This window comes from Choloepus didactylus, chromosome 14 (genome assembly GCF_015220235.1).
Source record: "Choloepus didactylus isolate mChoDid1 chromosome 14, mChoDid1.pri, whole genome shotgun sequence".
Taxonomy (NCBI): domain Eukaryota; kingdom Metazoa; phylum Chordata; class Mammalia; order Pilosa; family Megalonychidae; genus Choloepus; species Choloepus didactylus.
Window position 1 is genome coordinate 43,052,403 of NC_051320.1, and position 17,511 is coordinate 43,069,913.

Below are 17,511 nucleotides of genomic sequence, written 5' to 3' on the forward strand. Positions count from 1 at the left end.
GTGCTCTCAGGAGTTGGAGCCTATTCTCTGGCGATTGTGGAGAATCTTGCTGTCACCCAAGTGATTCTCAGAGGGTAGAGGGTGGGGCTGCTGCTCCATCAGGCTCAGAGGATGAAGCATCATGCCATAGATGACTCACAGACCTTGAGATCTAATGGTGTATTCCCTGCAGGGTGTCAGAATTGTTAGTGACCCGTGACCCCTGTTTTCCTTCCAGTTTCTCTCTTTGGAAACTTCTCTCTTATATGGGAACAAATAAGCTGATCAAGGAAACATGTCCTTCAAAATGAAGGACACAAAAAAAGACATTTCCAAGGAAATAAAACCGGAATTAATTCTTCAACTGCAATATGACATATCAAAACTTGTGCAATGCAGCTAAAGTAGTTTTTGAAGAAAAATTTATGCCTTCGAAGTATATGTTAGAAAATAACAGACTAAATATCTACCTCAAAAGTTTTTAAAAAAACATGAATTATATACAAAGAAATAAAAATGAATAAAATAAGAATAAAGTTGGAAATTAAAGATATAGGAAACAAGTGAAAAAGTAGAAGAAATTAACAAATTCGAAATTTAACTGTTCGAAATAAAGAAATTGATAAACTACTATTAAGACCGTTTTTTTAACCCACTAAATGTAGTAATGTGTTATGCAGCAATTGAAAATTAATAAACTATACCATGAACATAATAAAGGAGAGAAAATCATGTTGACGGATGTAAAATGCTGTATCTCAACACTTAGGCATGATTTAAACATAAAACTTATAAGACACTTAGGACTTAATAGGGATTTTGTTAATATGGTAAATGAAATCCAAAACATTCCTACCTCAAAATATATAATTAAAGTAAATAAAAGTGTAGATATTGCAAAACAAGGAATAAAATTAACATAATCTTGCAGATTATATTTTTATGGATAAAATAAAACATTAGAATGAATGTCATACAGCAAAATTGCTGTATTCAGAGACTAAAAAAATTTATTTTTATGTAATGACAATCAATCTGAAAATGAAATTTAAGAAAATAAATCCTTTAAAAATAGCACAAAAAAATAAAATTCAGGCTATACAGAAGATTACAAAGCACTGTGGAAACATTAGAAATCAATTCTAATCATTTAAACTATTTCATAAACATGGATGGAAGATCATGTTTTAAAGATATTACCTTTCTTTAAATTGATCTATAGATCAAAGGCAGTCACAGAGGAAGCCTGACAGGTTAGTGTTAACATTTATATGGAAAAACTCTAAGAATAATCAGGGCAATTTGAAAACAAAGAACGAAGTTGGAGGTTTTAAACTTCTAGATATTAAGCGTTATGTGGAATGCCAATAAATGATATAGGGTTGTATTAGGCAGGGATATACGAATATACCAGGAGTTGTCAAACTTTGGCCCATGATTTGCCTGCCGCTTTTACAGACTGTTCTTGACTGCTTTTCACTATAATGGCAGAATTGAGTAATTGTGGCAGAGACCTTACAGCCCAGCAGGCCCAAATTACTTACTATCTGGCCTTTAAAAAAGGTTTGCCAGCCATGGGTTAAAGAGTTCAAAATAGACCCAAATATATATGCCACTTGACTTAAAACTAATGTGACACTGTAATGCAGTGAGTTAAATACGAAAAAATTCAGAAGTTGCGCAGGTTATTCGGTAATGCTTAAAGGAAACATAACCCTTATTCCATTCTTCACCTTGTACTCAAAAACCTATTCCAAGTTAAGTGCAAATCCAAATGTGAATAGTCAAGTTTATGTAATAAGTTTCTAGAATTAAAGATAGGAGAATATCTTTATGACCGTGGGGTAGGCAAAGAGTTCTTAAACAGGAAACAAGAAGCACTCACCATAGAGGAACAAAGGGCTAAACTGGGCTTCCTTTCAATTAAGAGTCTTTGTTTATCAATAGATACCGTTAAGAGAAGAGAGTGAGAAGGCAGCCCACAGAAGGAGAGAAGATGCTATCACTTTATCAATATCTCTTACATCTGTATACATATAGATATGTTATATAGATATTATAAGAATATGTAGAGATCTATTACAAATCAGTAAAGGAAAAGACAACCTGATGAAAATGAGTCACAGTCTATAATAGTTATTTTACTAAATGAGGATATGAAAATGTCCAATAAATATGGAAAAGTACTCAACACCATTAGTTATGTGTCAATAATCATAAGGAAAATGAAAAATAAAATTACAGACACCTCCCCATACCCATCAGAAAGACTACTTTAAAAAAAACAAATCTTATTAGCCAGTATTAAGGAATTGGAGGAACTTGAACTCTCTTACTCTGGTGGACGTATAAATTCAAACAACCATTTTGGAAAACTGACAGTATCTACCAGGGGTTATTATATGCAGACACAGCAATTACACTCCCATAGAGAGAGAGCCATATGTACACTAAAGGACACAAAAGAATGTCATTAGCAACACTATTGTTATTGTCCCAAATGGAAACCTTCCAAATATCCATCAACATTTAGAAGGAATTAATTAGGTTAAATTTATAAATTGAAATACTATTCAACAACAAAAATGTCTGAAATATAGTTAGCATGCAATAATATGGATGAATCTCACAATGTTGAGTGAGGAAAACCAAACAAAAATACTTAGTGTATGAATTCAGTTACATACACGTCAAAAAAAGAACAAAAAAAAAATCAGTCTACAATGATAGGCATCAGAAGAATGGTTATCTTTGAGAATGGTTTGAGTTAACAAGAAGTTGCATGGAGGAGGGACTTCTGGAGTGCTGGTGATGTTCTGTTGCATGATCAGGGTAGTAGTTATACAGGTGTGGCCACTCTGTAAAAATTAATTGATTTATATATTTATAATTTATGCCATTTTGGGGTTATACCTCATCTTACACCTCTGCTATTGAAGCAAGTTATAAGATTAGCTGTATCACTACAATTCTGTCAAAGAAGAAAAGAGACTCAAAATAGATACTATTGTTTTTGTATGGTAGATTTAAGCATTTTCCCCTCTTTTGTAATTTCCATTATAATCCTTCTAAAATGAACAAGAATTGCTTTCATAATAAGAAAATAAAATAAATTTCATTCACAATAACAAAGTTAGAGTTTTGGTCTCGGTTATGCAGGCTATATTTTGTTGATGTATTTATTTCTTTCATGATGCTCTGAATTATGCATATAACAGATTACCAATTACAATGCATTCTTCCAAATGACTCCTACAAAAGGCATCCTTAGAAATGTCATTTATGATTGTGGTGTGAAAGATATCGGCTATTCTGTATTTTGAGAGGTAATATATGTTTTTGTCTAAAAGATGGCTTTTTACTGCTATGCAGTAGGTTTACCCTCTATGTACTTTTTTCCTTTTTATCACTCACACCTCTTTTCTTACTATCACACTAACATCCATCCTTGAATTGGGCAAGTAGAGTTAAAAACCACCTAATAATCTGCCTTATTGAATTTTGCTGTTTTGTTGACTTATACACACTTTTCCTTGGATATAATTTTCCTCATAGCTTTAAAATAAGTTTATCTTGTGGGCCAGGCTATTTCCTTGATTTTCTTTTAAGTCAAACTTGTTCTCTTCCTTCTGGGCTATCACTTTTCCTTGTCTGTAGTAATTTTTTGAAAGGGTGTGCCATTTAAGTATGAAATAATGATTCATTAGAATCTGAGGTTTTATTTTTCGTCTTGAGATCCTCTATGATATACACTTCATGGCAAAATTCATCCAGAATCTCCAGAGAAGCAACCACATGCCATAAAGAACAACACGCTTAAGTTATTTTTAATTTTTTCCTGCAAATGAGAGCCACCGTAGGATGGGAAAAGCATTGGAAACTGGATTAGAACTTCTTGAGCTACAAGTTGTGATAATTTTTATTTTCAAATATTCCTTTACAGAAGCTGATAACACAAAACGCATAGTTTGCATAGCTACAAGCTAAAAATTTCTCATTGTATTCAAAGATGGCTGAATAGGGAGACCCAAGTTGTTTAGAAAACAACCTCTTAGTTTGTACCGTAATGTAATGTGCAGATAGGTCAAGTGTGAGAAATTTTGGGCTTATCAAAAAGTACAGTCAAAGCAAAAACCAAATGAATAACCTGTAATAGTTTACCAGTTTTAATAGGCCATTTAACTCTGGTCTGATCTAAGAAATTGACAGTCTCTAGAAAAACTTTTAAATATATATGGAGAGGAATGGACCCACCTCCCTCATCATTCCATCTCAAACCAAGTTCAAAAGGGATGGAAGGGTCCCCTAATCTCTTTACTGGTCATATTGCTTGGGTCTTCTTTAATACAGCCATATATTCTGAGTAAAAGGAAGAATGGAGATTATTTTTCCATTGAAGACATACATATTTCATTCCACTCCATATAATAGAGCCCCATTTTGTATTTACTAAAACTGTCTACAGACTACCTGAAAATCCTAAATTTGATTTTAAGCATTTCCCATTCAGTTCTACCATATGATTTCCAATGCCTACTAACTTTGAGCTGTGTTCAGAATCACAGTTTGCTCCCCTCTGTGGGTGTCACCTTTATTCAGCCATCTGAAAGCTGAAATCACATGCTAATATTTTTACATCACTCAGAGTCAGTCTTCTGAAGGTATAGAGCAAAATTTACATGGTATGAAGACAAGGATTATTGGAATGCTATCTAAACCAACCAAACAAATCTTTCTGTTAACAGCCAGATAGTAACTATTTTTGGCTGTGCAGGCTATATGGTCTCTGCAGCTCTGCTGTGGTAGTGCAAAGTAGCAGTAGATAGAATATAAATGAATGGGAATGGCTATTTCATTAAAGCTACTCATACAAACATGTGTCTGGCTGCATTTGGTCCTTGTTCCAAAAATTGGCACACCCACTTTGCTGGAGCATGCCTGAATTCCACCATTATTTCTTCATTCCTGTATTTTAAGACAGTGGTCTTTGTTTGAATATACTATTGTCAGCCATCATAAGCAATTTATAGAAATGATCTTTAATTACAAAAAAAAAAAAAAAAAACGCAACAGGTTTCCAAAAGGACAGAAGAAAAAAAAAAAAAAAAAAAACAAATGCTGAGGACCTAGAGCATAAATGAAGCCTATAGTTGGAACCAATTAAAAGAATAGTTGATGTCAAAAAACATATTGACTGTGGGAACGAAGGCAAACCTTAAAGAAGTTGGAATTTTTCCATGGATCATGTCAATGTATTTATTCATTTACTTATCTAATCAGAAAAACTGCTGAGCAGGGAGGGGTACTATACTAGGTGCTAAGGATGGGACGATGAATATAAGAACCAAGGTCCAGGCCTTAATGGAGTTTTCAATCTTGTAGGAAAGTAATTGAGATGTAACGGATTCCACAGAGTAGAAAATACTATGGAAATAAATGATGGGGTGAGGTGGGGGTGCTGAGAAAATATCTCTAAGCGTTACTTTAAGTTAGGATATTAAGAAGGCATCAGAGTTGGCCAGGTGTAGAGGACTCAGAATGAGGTGGAATAAGGATATTTTGGGTTGTATTATTTGACGTGCTCTCTATTTTCTAAGGTCATACATTTAACATTTGCACTTAATTATGATACTGAGGATAATCTTGTTGCACTTGGTGCAGTAGAATATTTTCCTACTTTGCTACTGAAGTGTTATTTCAGAAAGTTTGGGACAGAAATGGACTTGTGCAACCCCCTTGGATGAGCTTTCCTGGACTGTTGGCCAAGATTTTGTCTGGTTTCATGTTTGATCTTCGTCTATTTAACAAATATAATTTGTTCACAGAGACTAAATCAAAAGCATAAGGCTGAAATTTTGGTCAGGGGAAAATTTATGTACAGGGAGGAAGAGCCACCTGATTTTTTTAAATGGGGAAAAAAAGAAGAAAAAATAGTCTTGGTATGGAGAGACCCTGACTAGTGATTCATAGCAGAAAAGATATCTTCAGTTTATTTCTGAAGAACTTTAAACTTCAAATGCCAACCCAAAAGGCATTTGGGAAATTGTTTTATGGGTAAATGTCATATCTGTAAGAAGAAATCCTAGCGGATAGACTCTGAACTATAATGACCTGGCCTCAGTAAAATATACACTCAATATTTATAAGACTAATTCATAGTATTATGAGTAAAGCTTTGTCTCAAAACTAGAATGTCCCTGATAAAAACTGCCCTTGTTTTTTTGTTACAACATTTATACTCTGTATATTGTGGCTGATACACCCCAGGTTTATGAGGCTTGCGTAAAGAGAATGAATAAACCTGGAGGCTTGCTTTATGATACTATCTGACATTTTAATTCAGGAGTGATGCCTGCAACTTCAACAAACAGCATAGCATTAAAGGGCAGACACATACATACAGTTGTCTTGTCTTTCATCACACATTTTTATGGCTCTGAGGGTCATCGAGCCTCAGCATTCCTGAGGCCCCAGCTTCAATATCTATCTTCAAGTCTCCTGGAGGGGTTTCAGCCTTTCAGATCCAGTAAACTAGACCCTACTATTTCAGAGCAGTTATTTCCTAAATGGATATTAGTGCATGACCCTTAGGTGGTGGTACCTAAGGTGGTGGGAGGGGGGCAATTCCCCTAGATGATTGATCAAGTTCTGATAAACATCAAGAAGTGTACATTGAAGGACCAGCAGTACAGCATAGTACACTGAGAAAACTATTTCAAATTAAGTATTTCTCTTTAGGAGCTTTTTAATATACAAACAGCAAGGCACACTCAGAGAGAGGGTTGACTGTCGCTTGTGTGAATGATGCCTTTTCTAACCCTCCAAACAAAGGTGAATCCCCCGGTTAAAACTTCTTATAGCTTAAGGTCCTATTGTCTAGGTTTATAACTCTTCCACTGACATGCATTAGCTGTGTGTCTTAGGCAACTTATTTAACCTCATTTGAGATTAATTTCCTTACCTGTACAATGGGCATAGTAATGGTGCCTAGGCCATTAGGCCATTGAGAGAATTAATTATGTTGATGTATGTAAAGTACTTAGAACAGTGCCAATCACATTGTAATAGCAGTTCAAGTGTTTTCCATTATTTTTCCACCTTTCTTCTAACATTGGTTTGTTTTAGGCCCAGAGGCAACTTGTCTTCAGAACCCTAAACCTTTAGAATTTGACCATCTTAGAAAGAATAAAAAGTTGTGATCCAACATTAAGGAAATACTGGGGAAGGTGGTTTGCACATAGATCTTGTTGCTAACTTTTAAGCATTTGCAAAGTGGTAAACGCCCATATCAAGTGGGAGGATGGATAACAAAACTGAGCAAGTCACGTATTGAAATATTTCTTACCACAACCTTTTTTTGCTAGGTACTAAGTGCTCTGTAGCTATATTTATATATTATGGTTGATAAAGAAACAATAATCAAGAACATGAATGCCATCTCCTTTTTAAAAATATGTATAAATAAATATGCAGAGGGAGAGGATTGTGGTCCAAATCTGAACCATCACCTATTACAGGGCCAAAATAACCACCAGGTGGCACTCAGCTTTCAAATTAGAATGTCAATTAGATAAGGCTTTGGTTTAAGTTCCCAAATTTCTTCTTGTCCCTCAAATTGGGCTATACTGCAGAATAGCTCTTTCTTTCCCTTTATATGTCTAAATACCTGGAGGTTTCATCAGATAAAGCTGAATCTTTACAATGAAATTGATGTACAGTTTTACAGGTTTAATAATATATACATATAAGTTCTATTCAACAAAACTAGAATTTTTTTTCCATTCTGTATCCCCAAATGCTTTAAGAAAAGAAACCAGCTCAAGAGATTCCAAAGACGATAGTTTTAATATCAGTCATTCTATACTGAAGCTAGGGGAAAATATCAATGATATTTGATTGGAATTTGAAAAGTGAGTGTTAAAACTTTCTGCCCTCATGACCTGCTTTCTGTACTCATGAGTTTGTAAGATTAATGGAGATGTTTTAAATCTCCACCACTTATTATTATGATTTCCTAAAATATCCACCACCTCTCAAACTGTCTCATTCAAAAGACAAGCCTGGTATGAGAGAAACATGGTTCAGTGAATAAGAAGGGAATTGTAAAATCATAAAACCAGTATGTTGGGCTCTCTGTTTCAGGACTGAATGAATTTGAGGAAATTGAAAAAGAATTTCAAATGTCAGAAAATGGTAATATACTAACATTTTTAAAGAAGGCATAGGCATGAAAAGAATGCTTCAGTCTCAATAAATATTCCATACCAAACCACAGTGCATACAAGATTAAACGTTTGAATATATGGAAATTTGGAAGCATTTGAAACTGGATACCTGTATTTGTACATTATTAATTCAGTCTACAAACATTTCTTAAGGACCTAGCTGCACCAGTCACTGTTGTACATGCCAGAGATATATGTTAAATAAGCTCAAGATGGTCAGAAATCGGACTTTTGAAGGACATATTTAGGCTAAGATGTGCATGACAAAGAAAAGAAAGTCATATGAAGTTTTGTCAGGAATACCTGGAGGAAAAATCATTCAGTGCAAAAGCCTTGGTGAAGTAGCGAGCTGGAGCTGGCATTTATGTGTAGTAGCAAGAAGGCTTGTGTTGCTAGAACTCAGTATATATTAGAGGGAGATATCGGTAGATGAGGGCTGGATCTTAGAAAGCCCAGTATTTACTGGAACAGAGTTTGGACTGTCTTCAATGTATGTTGTAGAGTTAGGAGCAGGGCAGTGCCATGATATGAATAATAAGATCACTATGGCTCCTATTGAAGCAATCTAGATGGGACATGATAGTAGACTAGAATAGTGGCAGTAGAGATGGAGAAATGACAGGACTTGCTAGTAGACTAAACTGAGAAGTGAGAAGTAAGGAAAGGAAAAGTATGAGGAATGATAGTGAGGTTTGGCTTTGACCAACTGGGTGTATGAGGGTGACACTTACTAAGGGAAGTCTGGAGGAAAAATACAATTTGGGTGAAAATAAAAAATCCTCCTTTGACCATGGTACGTTTCCAATTTCTGTTAGGCCTCCAAATGGGAGTTGCCAAATAGAAAGTGGGATGCATAAGCTCTGAAGAGAAATCTTGAATGGTGAGATATATTTGAGGAAGTCTGAATTGAAGCCACATATAGAAGAAAGCTGTTGAAAAAGAAGAGAGAAAGGTTTTGGAGCAATATTGTGGTCCTCCCAACATTCGTTGCTTGAACATATAAGGACTGTATAAAAGGGGGAATGTGGAGACATACCTTGAAATCAGAAGAAAATAAGGAGGGGAGGATGTGGAATCACAAAACAAAAGAATGTTACAAGAAGAAATTGTCATAGATGGCCAAGAGTAGACAAAGTGAAGAGGAGGGAGATGGTTGATGTTGGCAATATAGATATCCCAGTGACCTTGAGAAGAAAAATTGCAAAGGAATTGTGAGTTGGAAGCTCATCAGAATGAGTTGAAAAGACAATGGAAGGTGAAGAATTTGAGATAGAAACTTGGTAAGAGGGGAACAGAGAAATGGTGCATAAGATCGCTTAATTCCAGTGCTTTTGTTACAGTACCCAGGCCTCCAACTTGGCATGATAAGGCTGTTTCGGAGGCTCTGTTCTGGAAAAAGAATGCTGAATGCTAAAATCCATCCTCCCTTCTCTGTCTTCTCTGAGCTTCCAGAACACTGGCCACCAGAGCCTTACAGTTGAGGCAGGGTATTGGAAACTTGTAGTTCAAGCTTAAAACCTAAAGATACTGGCATTTGGGTTCTCCAACAAATGGCCCCTTCAGATCACCCTGTAGTGAAGATAGTGAAGATCAAATTGATAAAACCAATCCACACACCCGGAGCCTCCAAACAGAATTTTAATTACTCATTCTTTATGAGTAGAAAATCAAGTGTTACCAGTCATTTAAGAAATAATGTAATGTAATGGTTAAGACCCTGGATTTCAGATCTAGACTGCCTGTACTGAAATTGTAGCTTTACCAGTTTCTGGATGTGTAACCTTGGGCAAGTTATTAACACTATCTACACCTCACTTTCCTCATCTCTAAAATTAAGGTAATAAAGTTTCCTACTTCAGAGAGTTGTCATATAAAGTTAATGAAGTAAACGGATGTAAAGTTCTTGGCAAGTATGATATCAGCATTACCAAGAAGGAGAAAAAAACAGACATAAAAGGACATTCAGAAAAAAGAGATATAAAACATCAATATATTCTCAAAGAGAATAAAGGATACTGAATTCATAAAATAATAAAAGGATGCTCTAAATGATATCAGAGAACAAAAAATCACCTTTGAATAAAAAAATGAGAGAAGAAATGGAAGTCAGGAGTATTGGAAGACAAAGTTGAGACAATCTTTGAAAAAGATGGGCAAAGAGACAATGAAGTAGGTAATAGGTGAGGAAAGTTGAGAGAAGACAAATGGAGAAAAAGCATGGAGAGAAGGAAATTATCAATGAAAATATACAACCTAATTTCCCATATATGGGGGATTGAATTTCCAGAATTAAAAATCCCACTGGGTGCCCAGCCATAGTGGATGAAATGGACCCACACATTGCACTATTCTAGCACTGTTCTGAGGACTATACTTGATTAAATTTTATCAGTGTCCTCCTTTTGGCATTTTCACACATGCTTTCTCTAGCACGCCAGGTCTCTTTCCTGCTTATAGCAGCTCCCTCTTATGGTGAGGCCCCTACTTCTGGAGTGCACAATAACTGTAGAATTCTGGGATCTGCCTCTACTGTCTATTCTTACCCATTACAAACTTGCTGGTGAAGGTTCTGCTGATTTTGATTAAATTTAAAGTCCTCTTTCACTTTTGAAATTTCAATTTTTAAAATATATTAGGTACAATGTACTCTCAACATGGAACGGTTGGTTGGAAGACTTATATGTACATTTTGCCATAAATGAAAGCATTTTATGATCAACTCAATACAGTGTTAGATCTTAAAAGTCTCCTTCATAAGATAATAGGTTTTTGTGTTTTAACCATCAGTTTTTAGATATATAACTATAATTTATAAAAATATTTTAAGGGTTGAAAAATTATGGAAAGTAAATAATCTCTTAGTATGATGCTAAAAGAAGAAATACTTGAATGATTTTAATCATCAATTTTTATCTACAAGTTTTCACTGAGTACTAGGCACTTCTGAATATTCTATTTTTATATGGTTATTATGGCCAAATGCCCCAACTGTCTGACATCACACATCAGAAAAGAAGCCCTCTTTTCCTTGACCCATCCCCAAATCACCTAACAAAGCCCAAATCTTTCAATAAGCTATCCCCAGCTCCCTCAAACCAAGACACTCCATCGTTTGCAGCAAGTGGAAGAGCCAACCTTGACTGCAGGAGTGCTCCTGGTCATCCTTGGCCAGTGTGTACTGACAGAATATATGGTTTACTTCAGCTCTATTCTTTATTGTCTGTTTCTTGTGAACCAGACCATATTTCTAGTTACTGTGGTAATGCTGTATGATTTGAGAGATAATTTTGGAGAGAAAATGAATATGATAATTTAAGGTCATGGATATACACATGCCCAACTACATCAGTGATGTAAAGTGCTGTGCACCAGTAATTACAAAGTAGCAGCACTCACCATCTCTCATTAAACTACACAGTTTAAAACCTAATAATTGAATTAACTATCAACATTTAGAAATCAAAATCTTCATAAAATAATCTCAAGCTTGTTTACTAATAAACCAGAAAATATTCTTTGACTAACACCTGGGTACACTTGGCCACTATGTTAATTTTCTGTTACTGCTGTAACAATTACCACAACCTTAGTGACTTAACACAAATTTATTACTTAAGAGTTCTGTGGGTTAGAAGTCTGAAATGGATCTCACTGGGCTAAAATGAAGGTGTCATGGGGCTGGTGTTCCTTTCTGGAGACTCCAGGGGAGAATCTATTTTCTTGCCTTTTCCAGTCCCTAGAGGCCTTCCTTGCCCTCTTTCAACTTTAAAGCCAGCGATGGCCAGTTGAGTCTTTCTCACGGTGCATCACCAGGACACTCTTCCACCTCCCTCTTCAACTATTAAGCACATGTGATTACACTGAGCCTACTCTGATATCCAGAATAATATCCCTATTATAAGATAATTTGATTAGCATCCTTAATTCCATTTTCTGCGTTAATTCTCCTTTGCCATGTAAGATATTCACAGGATCTGAGAATTAGGACATTTGGCATCTTTGGTAATTAAGGAATGGCCATAGTCTGCCTACCACAGCTGCAATCTCTGGAGTGAAGTAATAGCTGCTCCCTAGGCAGACAGTAATGTGTTCCCAGTCTCCACAACCTCACCCCGTCCTTTTTTCATTCATTTACAGAGCAGTAGCTTGTTCTTAGTGGGTATTTGATGTTTTAATCCCTGTTACACATATATGTGTTTGTGAGCCCCTGCTGAGACTGCTGAGCAGATAGACTCAAGGGTGGCCCAGCTACCTAGGGAGAAGGAGAAAGCAAGTATGGGAGACTCTCAACTTCCACTATGGCCAAGACTTGCAAATAAACCAGAATAATGTGAATTACAACTTTCTTTAGGAGCTGGTTCTTTGTACACAGCTTCGTAAGTCCAGAGAATATAGGAAATTCTGGAGTGACTCTTGAATTTCAATTTGAGACTTAAGATCTTTCTTTTTCCTTTTTTTCCCTCTTCTAAGTGACCACAGTGGTAAATCATCATAGGTAAGAAAACTAACATTTTTATTACCTCCTAGGAACCCAAAACTTTGCTAAGACTTAGTATACTCTTTATCTTATTTAGTTAGTAAATTTGTTTCACATAGTTGGAGTTTCTGGAGAACAGGAAGCTCTTTTATTCGTCTGAGTCCTCCATGCAACACAGTGATCTAAATGTGAAGTCACAGTGTTGGCTGACTTGAATTGGACTAAATGTTTCTGCAAAACATGTAGAAAAATTTCTCTTGAAAATTAAAGAGCATCGTGGTTCTAAAGACTGTGAGAAGACACCAGAAAGACAAATTTTTGAGGAATGTGCATTTTGCTTTCTACAGTGCCTGTATTATTTTACATTCCCACCACCAATACACTATGGTTAAAATTTCTTCACATCTTCTCAAACATTATTTTCCATTTTTAAAATAATAGCCATCATTATGAGTGTGAAGTGATATCTCATTGTGGTTTTAATTTGCATTTACATAACGGCTAATGATGTTGAACATACTTTCATATGCGTATTAGCAATTTGTATACCTGCTTAGGAAAAATGTTTATTCAAGTCTGCCCATTTTTCAACTGGCTTGTTTGCCTTTTTGTTGATTTGTAGAAGTTCTGTATGTATTCTGGATATTAAACCCTTATCTGGTACATGATTTTAAAATATTTTCTCCCATTCTGTAGGTTGTGTCTTCACTTTCTTAATAAATTCCTTTGCACAAAAGTTTTTAATTTTGATGGAATCAAATTTATCTATTATTTCTTTTGTTGCTCCTACTTTTGGTGTCACATTGAAGGATCCATTACCAAATCCCATCCCAGGTCATGAAGTTTGCCCCTATGCTCTCTCAAGAATTTTACAATTTTAGGTCTTACATTTAGGTTCTTGATCCACATTGAGTTGAATTTTGAATACTGTGTCAGGTAAGGGTCTAACTTCATTCTCTGCAAATGGATATCCTGTTTTCCCAACACCATTTGTTGAAGAAGCTATTCTTTTCCCACTTCATGTACTTAGCACCTTTGTCACAAATGAATTGGCCATATATGTATGGATATATTTCTGGACTTTCAATTCTGTTCCACTGATCTATTTGTCTACCTTTGTGCTAGTACCACACTATTTTGATGACTTGTCATTTTGTAGTACAATTCAACCTGATCATCTTTTACAAGATTTTTCTGGCTGTTTGGGCTCCATGTAAATTTGAGAATTGGTTTCTCCATTTCTGCAAAAAAGGCTGCTTAAATTTTAATACAAATCACATTGGACATGTATATTGCTTTGGGTAATATTGACATATTAACAATGCTAACTCTTTCAATCCAAGAACATGGGATTTCTTGCCGTTTATTTAGGTCTTCTTTAGTTTCTTGCCAGTGTTTTGTAGTTTTCAGATACAGGTCTTATGTATTCTTAAATTTATCCCTAGATATTTTATTCTATTAGATGCTAAAAGTAAACGGAATTGTTTTCTTTTCTCTTTGACAGTGCATTGCTAGTGTATAGGAACACAACTGTTTTGTTTTTGCATGTTGATCTTGTACCCTGCAACTTTGCTGAATTGATTTATTAGCTCCAATAGTTTTCTTGTGAATTCCTTTGGGACTTCTGTATGTGAGCTCATGACATCTAGAGATAGTTTTACTTCTTCCTTTCCAAGTTAGATACCTTTTATTTTTTGTTCTTGCCTAACTGCTCTGCTAAGAACTTCCAGTACAATATTGAATAGCAGTGGTAAAAGCAGGCATCACCGTTTCCTCCCTGATATTAAGCAGAAAGCTTTGTCTTTCCCCACTTGAGTATGATGTTAACTTCTGGGTTTCTCATAAATGGCCTTTATCAAGTTGAGAAAGCTCCCTTCCTGTCTTATTTTTATGAATGTTTTTATCAAAAGGTACAGGATCTTGTCAAAATGCCTTTTCTGTATCTTGAGTTGTGTGGTTTTATTTCTTCATTCTATTTATGTAGTTTATTGTATTGATTTTGCACATGTTGAACTACCTTTACATTCTTGGTATGAATCCTACTTACTCATGGTATATAATCTTTTTCAGAGCCTTTGAATTACATTTGCTAGTATTTTCTTAAGGATTTTTGCATCAATATTCATAAAGGAAATTGGTCTGTGATTTTCTTGTGATGTCTTTACAAGTCTTTGATATAAGAGGAATGATGCCCTCATAGAATGAACTAGGTAGTGTTCCATGATCTTGAATTCTTTGGAAGAATTACAGTCATTTTAGGATGATTGGTATTAATTCTTTTTATGTAAAATGTTTGGTAGAATTCATCAGCAAGCCATGTGGTCCTGGACTTTTCTTTGCTAAAAGGTTTTTGACTATTTAATAACTGTACTTGTTGATATTTTCTGTTTCTTCTTTTGTCAATTTTGGGTAATTGATGTATTTTCCCATGTCTTCTAAATTATCTGGTTTTGTGTCCAGTCATACATAATATTCTCTCTTATAATCCTTTTAATTTCTGCAATGTCAGCAACGATATTACCATTTTCCTTTCTGATTTTAGTTATTTGAATGTTTCCTCTTTTTTCTTTCTCAGTCTAGCTTAGTAGCTTATGGTTAATTTTAATTTTTTCAGAGAACCAACTTTTGTTTGTTCTCTATTTCATTTAGCCATTTTAATCTTAATTATTTCCTTTCTTCTAACTTTGGATTTTGTTTGCTTTTGTTTTTCTGCTTCCTCAGATGTAATTTAGGTTATTAATTTGAGAGCTTTCTTCTTTTTTAATATAGGTATTCATAGCTATAAATTTCTCTTTGAGCACTGCCTTCACTTTATCCCATAAGTTTTGATTTGTTGTGTCTTATTCGTTTGTTTCTAAGGATTTTCAAATTCCTTGGTAATTTCTTCTTTAAACCCATTGGTTGTTTTAAGAGTGCACTATTTAATTTCCACATATTTGTAAATTTTTCCAGTTTTTCTTCTGTTATTACTTTTAACAGCATTCCATTGTAGTCAGAGAGGGTACCATTTATCATTTGAATATTTTAAAATTTATTTAGACTTCTGTGCCCTAACACATGGTCTATCCTAGAGAATAATCTATGTGCACTTGAAAAGAATATGTATTCTGCCATTGTCAGGTGAAGTGTTTATATATATATATTCAGATTTTGTTTATAGATTCTATTTAGATGTTTTGTTTAGCTGTTCTATTCAGTACTAAAAGTGGTATATTGAAATCAACTATTTTTGTAAAACTGTCTATTTCTTTCTTCAATTCTGTCCATGTTTACTTTGTATATTTTGGCATTCTGCTGTTAGGTGCATGTGTGTTTATAATTCTTACATCTTCTTTTTGAATTGACCCTTTTATTGATAACTAATGTCCTTCTTTGCCTCTTGTAACAGGTTTTATTTAAAGTCTATTTTGTCTGATACCCCTGCTCTTTTTTGATTACTATTTGCATGAAATATTTTTTCCATGCTTTCCCTTTCAACCTATTTGTATCTATTAATCTAAGATGAGTATCTTGTAAACAGTGGATAGTTGGGACATGTTTATTTTTCCATTCTAAAAATATTTTATTTAAATATGCCTTTTGGCTGGAATGTTTAATCTATTTACATTTAGGGTAATTACTGATAGGGCAAGTTTACTTCTGCCATCTTGCTAATTGTTTTTGTAGTCTTAAACCTTTTTTGTTACTCCTTACCTCCATTACTGACTTCTTTTTGTTCTGGTGATCTTTTATAATGAGTCATTTTGCGTCACTTATCCTTTCTATTTGTATAGCTTTTTATGTATTTTCTGTCTGGTTACCATGGGGATTGTACTTAGCGTACTAAATCTATGATCACTTTGTTTTGGTTCCAACTTGAATTCAATAGCCTAGACATAAACAGTGCCTATAGGCCTTGATCTCTCTCCATTATATTGTTCACGACACAAATTCATCTTTGTTACTGAGCACACAATGTATAAAGATTTATGCTTGTTTTTATGTATTTGAATTTTCAGCCTTATAAGAAGTAAAAGGCAACATTAGAAATGAAAAATTAAATAATACTGGTATATATATTTAGCCATATTGTTAACTTACACCAGAGATCTTTATTTCTTCATCCAACATTGAGACTATTTAATGTCTTTTCCTTTCAACATGGAGGTCTCCCTTTATCATTTCCTGAAAGGCAGGCTAGTAATGAACTACCTCAGTTTTTTGTTTGTCCAGGAATGTCCTAATTCCTCCCTTATTATTGCCAGGTAACAGGGTTTTATTGTTGTTTTTTTTTTCCCCATCATTTTAAACTTGTCCTACTTCTTCTGGCCTCTATGGTTTCTATAGAGAAATCAGATGTTAATCTTATTAAAGATCTCTTAAATGTGACATGTGACTTTTCTCTTGCTGTTTTTTTTTTTTTATTAAATTCAGTTTTATTGAAATACATTCACACACCATACAATCATCCATGATATACAATCCACTGTCCACAGTATAACATAGTTATGTGTTCATCACCACAATCTATCTCTGAACATTTTCCTTACATCAGAAAGAACCAGAACAAGAATAAAAAATAAAAGTGAAAAAAGAACACCCAAATCATCCCCCCATCCCACCCCATTTGTCCTTTAGTTTTTATCCCCAGTCCTCCACTCATCCATACACTAGATAAAGGGGGTGTGATCCACAAGGTCTTCACAATCACACCATCACCCCTTGTAATCTACATTATTATATAATTGTCTTCAGGAGTCCAGACTGCTGGGTTGGAGTTTGGTAGTTTCAGGTATTTACTTCTAGCTATTCCAATACATTGAAGCCTAAGAGGTGTTATCTATATAGTGC